The following is a 16357-nucleotide window of genomic DNA, read 5'->3' on the forward strand; positions in this document are numbered from 1 at the left end:
GAGATTGTCTTTCTAATATAAAACTTACAAACATATAAATACTGTATCTATGTCCATTCTTATATCTATCTAGAAAGATGTGCTTTTTATATACTTTGGAATATAAAGCCAAGATGGACCTTGATATCTAGTCAACTTTAGTTATCTTTGGCAAAACATTAGAAACTTTATCACAATGAGCAAGAACAAATTTCAGAGTTTCCAAAGTAGAATTTAAGAACTAAATTAATAAATAGCTTTTATCTCCAAGTATCTCTGTTCTTATTCCTTTCTAGGCAAAAGTTTTCTGATGCAGGTTTCCATCATTGACATAAAGGCAAATGGATGAGGATAGGAATTAGTTATACTTGAAGGGAAAAAATCTAATGAAAGGAGCACATTTAAGAGGATGAAAGATTTTCCCCACATACCATAATTGGCTTACAAAATTTACTGCAAGACATGATGAAATAAAACATTTTTTAAAAAGGAATAGACTAAGGAATGATGAAATGTCTGTTTGATCATATAGTCTCACATTTAAACAGAAAGAATATCTAAGTGATCTATTTTTGATGGTCCCCCTTCAGTGCTAGAAATCTCCCACCTTAGAACACTTCAAATAGATCAGACTACAACTTCTAGAATTCCCAGCCAGTATTGCCAATTATAAAATGTAGTTAAATAAATGCAGACAGATGCAAGCAAGGTCGCATTGGTAGTTCACTAGCATTCAGGCTTGAACACCAGCCAGAAGTATTATAATAGCATCTTTATTTGAGACTGGCTTTTAAATCACAAAAATTATGTGCTAAAGTTACAATTCTTCCTACTCAAAAAAAAGTTTTTTTGCTTTGAATAATACAAGAATGTGAAAACAAGATAAAAATATCAGCTGAATTGGATTAAATACCAGTGAAGACATTTGCAAACATACTGCCCCATTCACAGTGCCACCAATAAAGGGTATCAACACATATTTCACAAGGAAAAAGTGAGATACAGTGCTGCAAAAACAAAACAAAACAGATCAAAAACATTAGTTTCATTCTTGGTGATAGCTTTTCATGGTCCTCAGTTTAGTTACTACATGAGTGACAAAATAGCGGAGTACAGAAGTTTTATGTTTTTACCTTAGAACAGACATTCCCCTTATTGTAAGGAAGAAGGGGGAAATACGTCATCCAAAATGGTAGTTCCATCTGCAACTTTTAACAGCTGTAAAAATTGTGCAGTAAGACATACAAAATGAGGCACAACTCTAGGAAGTCTTGTAAAAGGCTGTTACTGGAAACACCTCAGTGGCTGTCTCAATGCTAATATTCTGCCTGCCTCCAAACTTTATGCATAAGTAAAAATTGATGTAGTTTCCTAGGTTTTCAAGGATTTATTATTTATTTTTAGTTCCCAGTTATTTGGCCTTCAAAGATTCCAAAATCTAAACTATAATACAGTGGTACCTCGGTACTCATCATTAATTGGTTCTGGGAGGTGCAATGAGTACCAAACACGATGAGTACCAAACAAAGTGAGTCACAAGGTAGCCAACACTGATTAAATTCTAGCTTGTGTGTTGAGTACCAAGCAACAAGTACAGAGACAAAATTTTCACATCAAAATGCATTTAGTACCAAATTCAATGAGTTTCAAAGCAGTTGAGTACCAAGGTACTACTGTAACTTAAAACAATTAATCAACCTGGAAATCCTATGTTTGAAAGGTGGGGAAAATATTTGAAATAAGGGTTTCAATATTTCCCTACTCCTGCCAGAATATTTTGCTCAAATCTCTATTTTTGTGCTGTTTCTACACCCCAGACTGGGATAAAAGAAAATCTCCTTTTTTGCTTGCATTATTGTGGGCAAAAACAGTTTTTGTATTTTAAAATGCTTTTTGTGACTAATCTTGAGCAGAAAATCACAAAGCAAGAATTTAAAATGAACTCTTGGAGAAATTTCCAATTGTGAGATGCCAGATTTCATAATGCTGAGTTACAAAGATGAGCCAAGTTGAGCCAACATACGCAGCCTGCTTTGGAAAGAATAGTCCAAAAAAGTGACTGCTTTTCAAGAGGTTCATTTTCAGCTAGTAAAAGCTTTCTTGAAGCCACAAAAGGATAATGATCAAAAAAGAAAAATGGCTTAGATTTCTATTTCTAATATCATCTGAAATGAACAGCATATATAAATGCTGAGCTTCAGCAAAAATACACTTTAATTATTACATGGATTTATCTAGCATGAGTCTATTAATACACTACAGATTCTAAAGTAATAGGCATCATTATAGCTGAAAATATTTAGCTGTCATTGATATGGGGACTTCTTACCCTGCTATCTTGTCTCAGCATTCATATAATAATAAATTAAACTAAAGCTTCATCCAAAAATAGAGTCCACGCTATTATCTTTCTGTCTAAAATATATAATGGTGTGAAATTCTGAGGAAGCAATATGTAACACAAAACTGTCATATATTTGCTTGCAATCACTTCATCATCCAATTGTGTTGTGAACAATTCCACCTTGACATTTTTGCCTGAATTTATGTATTTATTTAAAAGATGGTGCAGCCAAAATTGTGTGTGCCACTGTATTCTGGACCAGTTGTAATTTCTATGTGATCTTCAAAGGCATCTCCATATAGTGCATGTTGCAGTAATCCAACCAGGAAGTGACCAAGCCATGAATTTCTCTATTAATTTATTGGATCTTAGACCTGGAAATTCTTCAACTGACCAAATGATGTTCAACATCAGGTTGTACTTTTTAACCCAAGAACCTGGTTTGGAAAACTGATTTACCAAAATAACCCATTTCCAAAAAAAGATGTACTATAATTTTGGGTAATATGGGACTCAGGAAACCAGTATTAGTTACCATATGCAGCATAGTTCAGTTTAATGAAAACCCAGTGATTCCCTAAGATTTCAGGCAGAGAAGGAAATTTCCATGCCTACCAAGTTTCTTTTTAACAGGAGACATCAGAGACTGAGGGATCTTCCAAAGGTGCCCCTATGGAGAAGAACTAAAACATGAGAATATCCACTACATCTTCAACTTAGGCTAAGCTAACAATGGTGCTATGTTTAGAGATTGTTCTGCCACTCAAACAAATGTATTGCATTTGAAATGGCATAGCCAATTACAGGTACATCGAATTATATTATTATTATTGATCATCGCATAGTCAGCCAGATGTTCAGGCTGGATTTGGCATTTTTGTCTACCTATCGAGTCCTTACCAAGGACCTGGGATAGGCAGATGTGGATGTTTGATGGTATTACAGATATTGTCGTAGGATGGAAGCAGTTCCTAGTAAGGTCACCTTTTGCAATTGACTAATGGCGAATTTGTCAGTGCCAATGGTGTTCAAGTGGTGCTCTGGTTGTTTTGGGATTGCACCCAAGGGGCCTATTACTATTGGTACTACCCTTGCTTGCCTTTGCCACAGTCTATTTCTATTTGTAGGTCTTTGTATTTTGTTATCTTCTCCAGTTCTTTCTCGTCTATTCTGCTGTCTCCAGGCACTGCCATGTCCACTATCCAGACTTTTTTGTCGTTCTTATCAACAATTGTTAAGTCCAGGGTGTTGTGTTATATTATTATTATTGTTGTTGATGATGTTGTTATTGTTATTATTTTATTCATTAGACATGAACCTCAGTCAACTGAACATTCAAATTGACTGGCGCTGATAGCTGACACGGGTTGCTACCAGCATCCTAAGTATCAACCAGGTAGTTCCTTAAAATGTAACAAGTTCTGAGTAGGGCAGTTTTTTGTAGCTTTGCTGGAGTTATTGCAGGAAGCTGCAATTTCTTGATGTATTTTGCAAAGTTTTTGGACATAGTTCCCAGTGCCCCGATGACAATGAGTATCACTGTTACACGTTTCATCCATAATCGCGCAGTTTCGATGGCCAGGTTGTGGTATTTCGTAATTTTTTCCAGTTCTTTGACTCTGGCATCTCCTGGTACAGCGATATAAATCAACTGTATTATTATTATTATTATTATTATTATTATTATTATTATTATTAGTATTAGTATTAGTATTAGTATTAGTATTAGTATTAGTATTAGTATTAGTATTAGTATTATATTTTACTTTCTAAATATATTACGGTCAACTCAAGGTAAAGAACATACTTAGTACTACTGCTTCCTATTTTCCATACAATAATTAACCTGGAAGTTAGCTGGCTTCCATGCCTAGGGCAGACCTAGAACTCACTGTCTGCTGCTTTCTAGGCCAGCAGCTGAACCACTACATCAAACTTGGCTCTGTCTGGAAAACATCACTCAGAACAAATTGAACTGATGGTAAGTATCAGCAAGGTACAAAAATGGCAACATTTCCTAGATGTGAAAGTTCTACTTCCAGTTTTTGACAAAACATAATATCCTCCCATTTATGAATCACAGTAGCCGGTACTGAGAAAGTACAGATTTAAACACTGATAGTAATGTATCACTGTTGTAACTATGATCTATGGATGGGTTTATCTACAAAAAATTAACTTTTGACTTTAGCAAAATTAGATGAGGTCATCTGCAGATAATTGATGATTTTAAAATGGATCTATTTTATGTTTTTAATAGTGTCTTTTTCTTCTAAGTCTGTCCTTGAGGGTTAATACATCTATTTCACACACCTGCAGTTACAAATTAAACATTTAAGAGTAGAACATAAAGTCTGCACATTTATAAACCCTTTGAAAGGTAGTGAGGGGATGGCTGTACACAGTGCTTTTTTTGTAAAAGAAAAAGGTGCCGGAACTCACACACGTCATACAACCCGCCTTGCCTACCCTACAAGGTTCCATCCAAAAAAGGTGCCGGAACTCCATTCTGAGCGTTCTATGAGAAAAAAAGCCCTGGCTGTACATAACTGCAGTACTATAGAATAAATATCAGGAAAGATTTTTAAACTATCCTTTGAAAGCCAGAAAAGCTCCAAAGTTGCTAAAAGGGTGATGAACTCTGCTGTTTCTATCTAAAAGCTACCTTGGCCATTTACCCTTTCATTTTCTGCCTTGTTCCTCAGATTTTTACAATAAGAGCCCATCAGCAAATTATTGAAGAGCTTTACCCAAAGCTCTTCTAATAGAACACTAATTCCATACCAAGCCATCTTTGCTGCCTCTAAATAGCAAGCTAATTTTATATAATGGCCTTCAGAACTAGTCACAAAAGGCATGCAATAGATGCTAAGAAAGATGTTCTTGCCATTTACAGCAACAATGGGTGTGGGGAGAAGATCAGTGTCAGCCGATTCAAGGACACAGATATATATCACTGGGTTCTGTTCAGGCTTTAAAGCACTAACTTTGACATTCTAGACCTATTCTAGACCCAATACGCTCACACAGAGAAGGCCTCCTCAGGGTACCGTCGGCTAGACAATGTCGGCTGGCGACCCCCAGGGGGAGGGCCTTCTCTATGGGAGCGCCAGTCCTATGGAATCAGCTCCCCCCTGAGCTTCGGATGGCCCAAAATCTCCAGTCCTTTCGCCGCGGCCTCAAAACACTCCTTTTCCACCTGGCTGACCTGGACTGACAGGCATTTTAATTATATTTACAATTTTTAATTTATTTTTAATTTTTAATTTTAATTTATTGCACAGATGATTTTAATTTTATTTTTATCTTAATTTCTGTACTTATTATATGTTTTGTTGTTAGCAGCCCTGAGTCCTTCGGGAGATAGGGCGGGATATAAATCCCATTAATTAATTAATTAATTAATTAATTAATTAATTAATTAATTAATATCACGAGTCTGTAACTCTTTATTCGGGAACTGCAGGAAGTTCAAACTGAGAAATTTGCAGCATTCTAGAAAGAGTCTGGATCTAAATGAATCTCCCAGACCATCTATTTTTCAGTACTTTAAAAAGCTCACCTTCTTCACCTATTACTCCAATCTGCCACCTCTCTGATTAGACCATGTTTCACATTTATGACAAGTAGTCACTTCTTTCAAAACTTTTTGATAGTTCCACATTGTATGTATGGTCCCCAACTGTTCTGACATTTCAAAAGGCATCTGACCTTTTTGTTTTTCCAATAGGCATTTGGGCCAGAGTGAAAATTCCAAGTTGCCGTTTTATTTTTTAATGAAATATAAGATTGATTGTAATTGCTCTTTACCTGTAGATCACCCAGAATATTTAACTCTAGGACAATCTACAAATATTTAAAGTAAAAAAGAAGTTGAACCCTGCTTCTGATCCCACTAGACAGAGAATTGCTCAACTTCTGTACTCTAGAACAGAGATCCCCAACCTTTCTAGGTTGGCGGCCCAGAGGGAAAGAAAGGGGCAGGCATGGGGCCACGTGTGCCTGCGCAACACAAACAGGGGCGTGTGTGTGCGCATGCACTGTTGGGACGGGGCTAGCACCCAAGTGACACTGGGGGCAGATCTAGCACCCGCATGATGCTGGGGCCGGGCTTAGCACCTGTGTAACACCCAAGGCGGGGCTAGCGGCCATGTGAAGCTGGGGGCGGCGCAAGCGTCTGCATGATGCTCGGGGCAGTGCAAGCGCTTGTGCAATGCTGGGAGCAGACCTAGCACCCGCATGACACTCAGGATGGGGCTAGTGCCTGCGCGATATTCAGGGCGGGGCTAGCACCCATGTGACACTCAGAGTAGCACTAGCATAAATGGTCAGCCATTCACTGGCCCGGTGCCCAAGAGGCACAGCCTGGTAATGGGCTGCGGCCCACAGGTTGGGGACTCCTGCTCTAGAATCTAAGGGTTTGGGAACAAACCATCTCAACAGCATAGGAGAACAACTTTGGGGTCTTTGAAGCTATTGAGCAGATTAGAGTCCTTAAGAAATTTCTTTCCTTGTTATGTTAGAAAATCTGTGCCAATTACTGTAAATCCCAGACTCCCAAAAGACCTTTTTGATTCCTATATCCCAAAAGACCTTTTTTAATTCCTATATTAATCTGCTTTCCTCTGCCTGCAAAAGACCTTCTTTGAACACTTCTGCCTTCCCCCCCATTTGCAAAGTTACATTCCTGCACTCAGTTTAACACTTCTGCCTTTTCTCCAAATCTGCAATTGTAAGGCCACATTCCTACATTCCATCTCTGCCTCTGGTGATAAAACTCTTTTCTTATTTACAACCACATTCCGGTCTCTGATTCACATGTGTATACAACAAAGACTTGTTTCATTTAAATTGCCCAGTATATAGTTTTCCTGAAGTTGTCCTTGCTTCAAGATAGGGCCTCTGCCTTCCTGTGATAAACCTTTGCTCCTTGCTTCATTTATAACAAAGACTTGTCTTTTATATGTTTCAAGTTATATTTCAAGTTATGTTTCAAGTTATGACAACCCTTGTATTCTCTGTAATATAATAAGCTATGCTTTATTGTTTCCTGTAATGACCTTTATCAGTTCTCTGTTAGCATAAACTATTGTTTCCTTTGACCTCACATATGTTCATTAGCAGATGAGTTATGTTTTTCCTTTATGTTAATTCCTCATGTGTACTTCACCCCTCCCAAATGAAACTGCCTAATAAAAGGAAGGGTTTGTGGAGCTGTTAGGGGGGGCACACCATCCACCCCGAGCACTCCATGTTCCCTCACCTTCTTGTATTGGTGCCTCAGTTTGTCTTACTCTGTCTCTAACTCTGCCTAATCATCGCAGTTCCCAAGTATGGCCGTTGGAATTTCCGGCATACTGGGTCGGTGGTAAAGGGCAAAGATCCTTCCTTACTCAAGGTGTCCACCCTTGCAAGGGTCTCTCTAAATTCCCACCCCTGTTAAGGGGCTCTAAGAGTTGAAGCCAGAACCCTGACCGGTCGCTCATCGCAACAACTGGGGGCTCGTCCGTTGGATCGCTCAGCTTCAACTCCATAGCACGACTCCTGTCCAGGCGTGTGCTACCTGCATTCCTGTTCTCATGCACCTCGGAGAAGGCTTTACTCGTGAGTAAACGGGCTCATCACCTTTCAAAGTTTCGTCAGGTCATAGGGACGAACTTTTTAATATAATGCAGAAGGCTAATTTTGTTCAAAAACACAATGGCACCATGGTCCATCTTGTAGGAAGGAGACTTTTAACAAAACTTTTACGATATATTAACAAAAATTGTCTGGCTTATCCAGAATCAGGCACTTTGTCTGTTATAACCTGGGAAAAGCTACGTAAATATCTTCACAATCATCCCAGGGCGCCTGCTGATATTTTGTCTGCATGGCAAGCAATGATGGCAGCATTAAAACTCTTGCCATCTCCTTTAGATCTAACATCTTCTATCTCTAAACCTCTTGATCACTCTTCTGATCTTCTGCCTTCATCCGTGCCACCCCCACCCTATGAAAAATCAGAGAAACTTCCTCCTATTGCTGTGCATGTCCCCCCCTCTGCTCTGCCTCCGGAGAATCTTCCTTCTGCCTTTTATTTTTGCCCTGCTGTGCCTGTCTCTCTTTCTGCTCTCGGCAAAGAGGAAAAAGCCTCTGAGCTTGTTGCTATTTCTAAACCCCCCCCTCCCCCCTTCCCTCCTCCTCCTTCTCCAAATCTCTTTCCTCACTCAAGAGGCACCTTTTGTTCACTCTATGCCTGTAGCTCATGCCCCCCGGGACATTTTTTTTTATTCTTTTCTCCTCTTAATGCTTCTAACTCATCTGAACTTCTCACGGATTCTCTTTTTCATTAAGCCTTTTTCAGTTTGTCATCTTGTTATCTTGTTAATTTTTTGCCGCCACCAGCAGCCGAAGGTTAACCAATCCACCCTTGCATCATGACTTCATCAACTATGTGTAAGGATTTTTAATAAGTATAGGTAAGCTAACATGATTTTGACTCTATCACAATATCTTGTTTGGGAATCTGAATATAAATAAAAAAGAAATAGAGAAAAAATTCTTGCTGTATTACCTCAAGGAATAAATAGGGATCAATTATTTGGCACGGGACAATTCATTACTAATGACCAACAGGCTCAAAGCCCAAGGGAGGCTTTTAATTTGATACAGGAAGGTTTTGCAAAGGTTTATCAAGGTCCCAATCAGGCTTATTCAGACTTTGTGGATAGACTGCAGGAAGAAATAACAAGGCAAATAGACAATGAATATGCCCGAAATGAACTCCTGTTAAAATTGGCTTATGTGGGGCTTGAAAGAGCCTCTTGGGGCGAGCTGTTCTCAGTAAAATCCAGGGGCATGCCTGTTGATTTCAACTGCCTGGAGTTTTCTGGGATCTAGCTTCCCATTGCAGGCTCCCAGCCAAACTAAATTAATAATTCTGGTCTATCAAATCAAAGAATAGGAAGTAGTTGTTGTTGTAAAAAGAAAAATCAAAGAAATAAAATCAAGTTTTTTTTCTATCTTTTTCTTTTAATCTAGCTCTTTGGATTATTGTTTTGGCCTAAAACCCCAAATTGATATGTGTGTTTTGTTTTGTTTTATGTGTATGTATATATATATATATGTATATATATGGACATTTGGAACATTAAGCTTGGACTTGGAATGGTGAGAAAAATGGGAGATGGTTAAAGGGCCCTATAGAAACCATGTTCGGTTGGAATCAACTCATGATTTTTCTCACCTCTCGTAGGACAAGCCATATGTCTAAATAAATGTTGTTTTAATAGTATCTGTGTATATATGTCTGTCTGTGTTGTTCTGTGTTATTTCCAAGACTTGGAAGAGGGTCAAAATCCTCTCTGATAACACCAAACAAAAAGGCCTTATTTAATAATGTATGGTTTGTCTGGAGAAAGTATGAAATGGAATTTTTGTAATGTATGGTTTGTCTGAAGACAGTATGACATGAAATTTTTGTATGTGAAATTGTTTATGCAAGCAGTCAGAATAGAAGTGATTGAGTTAATTTGCTGATATGTAAATGTGAGTATGTGTGAAAGGAACAGTAAACTGCAGATTTTATTGTTGTAAAAGCCATGGATGATGTGTGAGAGTAAATGCATGTATAGGAGAACAAACTATTTTTATTTATTTTTTGGTGGTAAGATTTTTGTAAAGTTTCTTTTACCCCCCCCCCCAACCCTGCTGTGTTACTTTAAGAGTGAGAAAGGGAGAGACAGCCAGAAGAAGGGGGGGTGGCTGGTTCTTTTAACCATTTTTTTTTCTCTGCTTAGAATTCCAGTCTGAGAAAGGGGGGGTGGATGTGAAGCTTGATGCCCACTCTTGCAGTTTCAGCTTGCAATTTTTTTTTACTCGAAAGAGGAGAGATTCTTTGCTGGAGAAGTTTTTGGAATTCTTTGAGTTTTAGTTAAACTTCACCTAAAAGAAATTACTCTGATCTTTTTGTGGAGTTGTTTTTTGTTTTTGTTTTTGTTTTGTTTTTGATGTTTTTGTGTCTGTGTGCAGGACACATTGATAGAAGGTGATATCTGGGAGAATTTTCCTCCCTTAATCTGCACTATTTTATGCCTTACAACAGGCTCTGAGATTGTTAATAAAGATACACTGACTCCAAATATGATTAATGTAGAGGATTGATTAATAGCTAGAGAAACAGTTGGCTCATGCAAACGTTGATAGAAGCTGGAAGCAAAAAAGACAGAAGTTAGGCCAGAATGGCAGAAGGGCAGTGAATGACTAGATATAGAAGGGAGAAACAGAAAAGTGGTTTTTAAGTTGGTTTGCACAGATTTGTGAATTGCATGCATGAATTGTATGCCTTAACACAAGCCTTAGAATGCTGAAGGAACAAGAATGTACTATAGATAGGGAGAAACATGGGAAGTAGTAGAAAGTGAGAGGTAGATGTTGCATGATGGGAGTCGAATGTTGCTATTGTTTAACCAATTGAAAATTTTGGAATGGATTCATTTATCCCATACGCCCAAAGTTTCTGTTTTAACCAGAGAAGCACAATTAGCTCAATTGATTTTTATGTCTTTGCAAATTTGGGAATCATTTTTTCAAACCTCAAGTGAATTGCAATTTTCCTTAGCTGATTGGCATGGCAAGGTTTCTTGCCACCCACCACCCGATTATCGTTTGCAATGCAAATTGTTCGCACTAACCAAGCAAACAACACCCCAGCGGTCAGCTCAAAAAGCTGAACTGGCTGCTTCAATTTTTGCTTGTCAAATTTTTTCCTTTCAACCTATGTTTATCACACAATTCAAGTGATTTATGGATCTTATTTATCCCCCTTCATTCAACCAGATTTGTTACAACTTTTTTTAACCTTGCAAAATTTGCTTTTTGAACGCCAACATCTTATTTTTTTTTTGCTCACATTCTTAGTCATCAGCCTTTTCCAGGTTTTTTGCAAGTAGGAAACAATGTTGCAGATCAGGCTGCCTCCGGACCTTCAGCCTGTTCCTTGCAACCCCTCACCCCCTGGGAAAGTCATTCATATTTTCATCAAAATTCCAAAGCTTTGCAAAAGCAGTTTGGCTCATCATGGCCACCCCCCCTAAGGGGTGAAACCACTAAACATGTAATCAATCATTGTATTCGGACCTTTGCAGTGCTGGGATGTCCAAAAGAACTCAAAACAGATAATGGCCCTGCCTAACCAAACCTTGACACATGCTTTAGATCGTTATAAAAATCAGAACAGGGGAAAACGAAACTCCAACCTCCCAGCAGTGCAAGAAATTCTTAACCTTTGCCTCTACACTCTGAACTTTTCAAACTTGACTGGCTATCTCTTAACCACAGCTGCAGAGCAGCATTTTTCTTCTTCTTCTTCTTCTTCAGATCTCCCTAAGCCACAGGTTTGGTACCAACAACTTCCAGACCTAACTTGGAAAGGCCCTGCAGACCTTCTCACTTGGGGAAGAGGCTACGCAGTTGCTCAACTGCCAGACAAAGTGCTGTGGATCCCAGGTCACCACGTTCATTCGTATCATGCCTCCACAAACACAACTGCAGAACCCATTAAAGATGACAGCATGGTTTGTGACTTTTTTCAGCCTTGCTCTAACACCACTGACTGATGCCACTAAAACACAATTCCATCTGAAAGCTCACCCCAGACATCAACTCCAGTTCACCAGCTATCCCATCCTGTTCTTTACACCTTTGACATTGGTTCCAGTCAAAAATGACTCTTTTCACACTGTTTTTGCCCATCTCATGGACCCAGAGGGAACAACCTGTTGTTAACAACGAGTCTACCATCATCATCTATGTGAACTCTGTAGCTCATGCTCCTGTCCAAACTTGAAATGGTTTCAACTTTCAGGAATTACTTAGCTCCTGGTTTCCCAAAGTACCTGGTTTACAAGCTATTGTAGCTTTTATTAGTATGATTGTATTAGGATGTATTATTTTACCTTGTGTCTTGCCTATTTTTATCAGAAGTATTACTAACAGTATTTCTTTGATTGTGCTTGACTCCATGGCAGAATTAAACAAACGATTGAAAGACAGAGAAAGGGAACGCTCCCAGCATCATACTTGGTATCAAGGAATGTTTAACTTTTCTCCCTGGCTGACCACCCTTTTCTCAGCTATAGCTGGTCCTTTAATTTTATTATTACTTGCATGTGCAATTGGCCCATGTGTTATGGGTAAACTTTTAGATTTTCTACAACGAAGGCTGAGCAACATTAGCGATGACATTCTGTTGATGAAACACACTGTTGACAGTGAATACAAACATCCTCTTTTAGAATTCACTTCTGACCCAGAGACTGATACACCCTCACACCAGCACTCTTTGAAAGGAATACTGGCGCAGGCACAGGAGTTGTCGGAGGATTTCTCTTTTTCCAGCGTAAGTATCCTAGAAGAGAAAGTTCTTGGACATTGAGGGGCCTTCTCAGTAATTGGCCTTAAAAAACAGAAAAAGAGGAGTTGTAAATCCCAGACTCCCAAAAGACCTTTTTGATTCCTATATCCCAAAAGACCTTTTTTAATTCCTATATTAATCTGCTTTCCTCTGCCTGCAAAAGACCTTCTTTGAACACTTCTGCCTTCCCCCCCATTTGCAAAGTTACATTCCTGCACTCAGTTTAACACTTCTGCCTTTTCTCCAAATCTGCAATTGTAAGGCCACATTCCTACATTCCATCTCTGCCTCTGGTGATAAAACTCTTTTCTTATTTACAACCACATTCCGGTCTCTGATTCACATGTGTATACAACAAAGACTTGTTTCATTTAAATTGCCCAGTATATAGTTTTCCTGAAGTTGTCCTTGCTTCAAGATAGGGCCTCTGCCTTCCTGTGATAAACCTTTGCTCCTTGCTTCATTTATAACAAAGACTTGTCTTTTATATGTTTCAAGTTATGTTTCAAGTTATGTTTCAAGTTATGACAACCCTTGTATTCTCTGTAATATAATAAGCTATGCTTTATTGTTTCCTGTAATGACCTTTATCAGTTCTCTGTTAGCATAAACTATTGTTTCCTTTGACCTCACATATGTTCATTAGCAGATGAGTTATGTTTTTCCTTTATGTTAATTCCTCATGTGTACTTCACCCCTCCCAAATGAAACTGCCTAATAAAAGGAAGGGTTTGTGGAGCTGTTAGGGGGGGCACACCATCCACCCCGAGCACTCCATGTTCCCTCACCTTCTTGTATTGGTGCCTCAGTTTGTCTTACTCTGTCTCTAACTCTGCCTAATCATCGCAGTTCCCAAGTATGACCGTTGGAATTTCCGGCATACTGGGTCGGTGGTAAAGGGCAAAGATCCTTCCTTACTCAAGGTGTCCACCCTTGCGAGGGTCTCTCTAAATTCCCACCCCTGTTAAGGGGCTCTAAGAGTTGAAGCCAGAACCCTGACCGGTCGCTCATCGCAACAAATTACAATCACTTATTTGTTTTAGATACACACAATATATGCAAGCTAAAACTGGACAGAATTGGAGATTACAGTAAGTGTTCATCTATAACACTTTAAGAATGTATAAGATCTATGCAAGTACCCATACTAATAATTTAACTGCTATGGTGAAGCTCCTAGAGTAAAAGAGTAAGGAAGTTGCTAACCAGCTCTGCAAAAGGTTATCTGGTTTTCATACTATCCTCTAAGTAAAAGTCTTGGTAGTTCTCACTGCCATCTCCTATCTTCTAGTGAGTGCCTTATATGGCCTCCTCTAAATGCAGAAGTAGAGTTCTTTCATCCTGGGTTACTTTCTGGCAGTTACAAGATAAAAGTACAAAAATAGAATAAAATAATTGCTACTGCATCACCTCCTGTTAATGTAATACTGAAATATATGATGAGAGGATTCAGGTCTTTCTATGAAAATAAATCAATCTCACTAAGTACAGATTAAAGTTAACTTTATTAATAAGAAAGTGCACACACAAACACACATGCTCACACAAACACAATTTCTGAATTCATTTAGTAAGACTTATCTTTTTTTAAACTTCTCTGGAAGTTCGAACCTTTAAACTGAATCTGAAGGAGAAGGATCTCAGCTTTTGCTTTTCTCCATCCAATCCCAATTGTTGTTAATTTCTCTTTCTCCAGATATCTCTTCCAATCTCCCAAAAGAACAAATCTTCCACCTCTTGAATAGTGAGGGATTGGGGGATGCCTTTCACTTATATGCCAAAGCCCAGACCCTAGAGATATGAATTGAGTATGTCCTACTGTCTAATACGAGGGTTTTGGGATGAGTTCTTTCTCAGGGCTAGTTAGAAGTAGACTGACAACAGAAATTTAAATGGTTGACATACCTAATTCAATGGCTTAACTAGCTTGAACTTTAGAAGCAAATAGAAGCCATACTTCAATTTTAACCCTCAACCCAATAGGAGAGATTTCTTTCTAATGAGAGGTATGTTATAACCCTAAGTATTTTAGCTTTTGTGAGCAGAATACCCCCTTTGTCTTCTATAATATTTTGGCGTCAATAAATCATGCCACTACCACCTTCAGGATACTGCAGTATGCTCTGTAAGGTGCTGCAAGAAACTGCAGTCGATACAAATTGCAGTGGCCCATCATAGCCATGCAGCTGCACTGTCCTCTAGTAGGTTTTTGAGTACAATTAATCAGAGGGTTAATTTTGATTTCTATCATTCTTAATGACTTCTCCCTGAAAATAACTGGAATGAATAATAAATCATACAACATTGAGCAGGAAATAAAAAGTATGTGTAATGTTTCCTCAGATGCTTAATATATTTATAGAAAAATGTAAAATAAATATTTGTGTGACATTACAATTGGTTTGACTGGGGTGAGTGTGAAGATGTATATAATTATAAATTCAGACAGTTCCCAATTGTTGGCCAAGAACAAATGATTTGCATCAAGTACTAGACTATATGACGAGGAATGAGGGATATGGATTTGAAAATTCATAAATTAAGAACCAAGGTAGCTTTGTTTGAAAGGGAAAATGGAGTGGAATGAAATAATATATAGGGGGGGAAACTACAGTAAGCAAACCGATATTTGTAGTTTAGTAGAATGTCTACTGAAGATGGGGAAATGGACGGAGAAACTATAAGACATGCAAATGCTGGCAGAAACACTGTTGGTAGTATGTCATTTGTTATGAGAAAATATTTGTTGAAAGTAGCAAGGGTTGTTGTGCAGAAGGGCATCCCTTGGCCTACTAGATTATATGAAAGTGAGAGCCCCTCCAGATACCTCTCCAGACACAAGTTCAGAGGAGGAAGAGGAGGATAAGCCGGGTCCTGGCATCTTGGGGGAAGAGAGCACAGAGGCTCTGAGAGCTGTGGATCACGAAGCCCAACGGAGCAGCCTCAGCTGGGACGACTGTATGGGCAGCAGGCTGAATGAACTAAGGGAGCTGTAGTTACGGCAGGTTAGCCTGGACGATCCAGGCAGGGAACACGAGCAACTGCCAGCAGTCAGTAAGGATAAGGGGGTGAAGTCCACACCTCTTCCTGATCCAAGGACGCGCAGAGCAGAGAGGAGACAGGTGCAATGCCAGTCAGCCAGGTTATTCGTGAGGAGGCAGTACCAGCATAGCCTATTTAATCCCGCCCAAAGGAATGGGTGTTGCTTGAACATGTCCAGTTTCTTGTGTCATGTTCCTGTTTCTTGCAACTTGACCTGCAATCATGTGTTTGGACCTTGGACTGGCCTTCAAACTACATTTGCGCTTCTTGTGTCGAACCTGGGAACTGAACCAACTTGTCCTTCGGTTTGCAATTGAACGGGGGAGGGGGGGTATTGAATAAAAACCTTTGAACTCTCCATTGTGTGCATGAGCAGGGCAGATTTAGGTATACTTCCTTTCTTTTATTTCATAATTTAATTTCTTTTGCTTACTATTTAACTTGGTGGTAATTACCAAGAGACAGAATAAATTAGTCAAAAGCAGATCTTGTAGTCATCCTTCCTCTTTTTTTTTTTGAAGAGTAACTTCCTTAACATACCGTGGGAATGTTGTACAAATAATAATACACATTAGCATCAGCAAAGCATTTAACAA

General features: G+C 38.9%; 1 protein-coding gene across 3 annotated transcripts in view; it reads right to left on the reverse strand.

Moving 5' to 3' along the window:
• EXTL3 (exostosin like glycosyltransferase 3) overlaps window positions 1–16357 on the reverse strand; it is a 149358-nt gene that overhangs the window by 48131 nt on the left and 84870 nt on the right. The window contains exon 1 of one of the 3 annotated variants that reach the window (XM_083348421.1): window positions 1113–1175. The exons of the other annotated variants lie outside the window; for them this stretch is intronic. The gene's annotated coding sequence lies outside the window, so the exon portion shown is untranslated. Of the gene's footprint in view, window positions 1–1112; window positions 1176–16357 lie in introns of those variants that run through there. 3 annotated transcript variants of the gene reach the window in all.

This window comes from Vipera ursinii, assembly GCF_947247035.1.
Source record: "Vipera ursinii genome assembly, chromosome: 1".
Classification (NCBI taxonomy): domain Eukaryota; kingdom Metazoa; phylum Chordata; class Lepidosauria; order Squamata; family Viperidae; genus Vipera; species Vipera ursinii.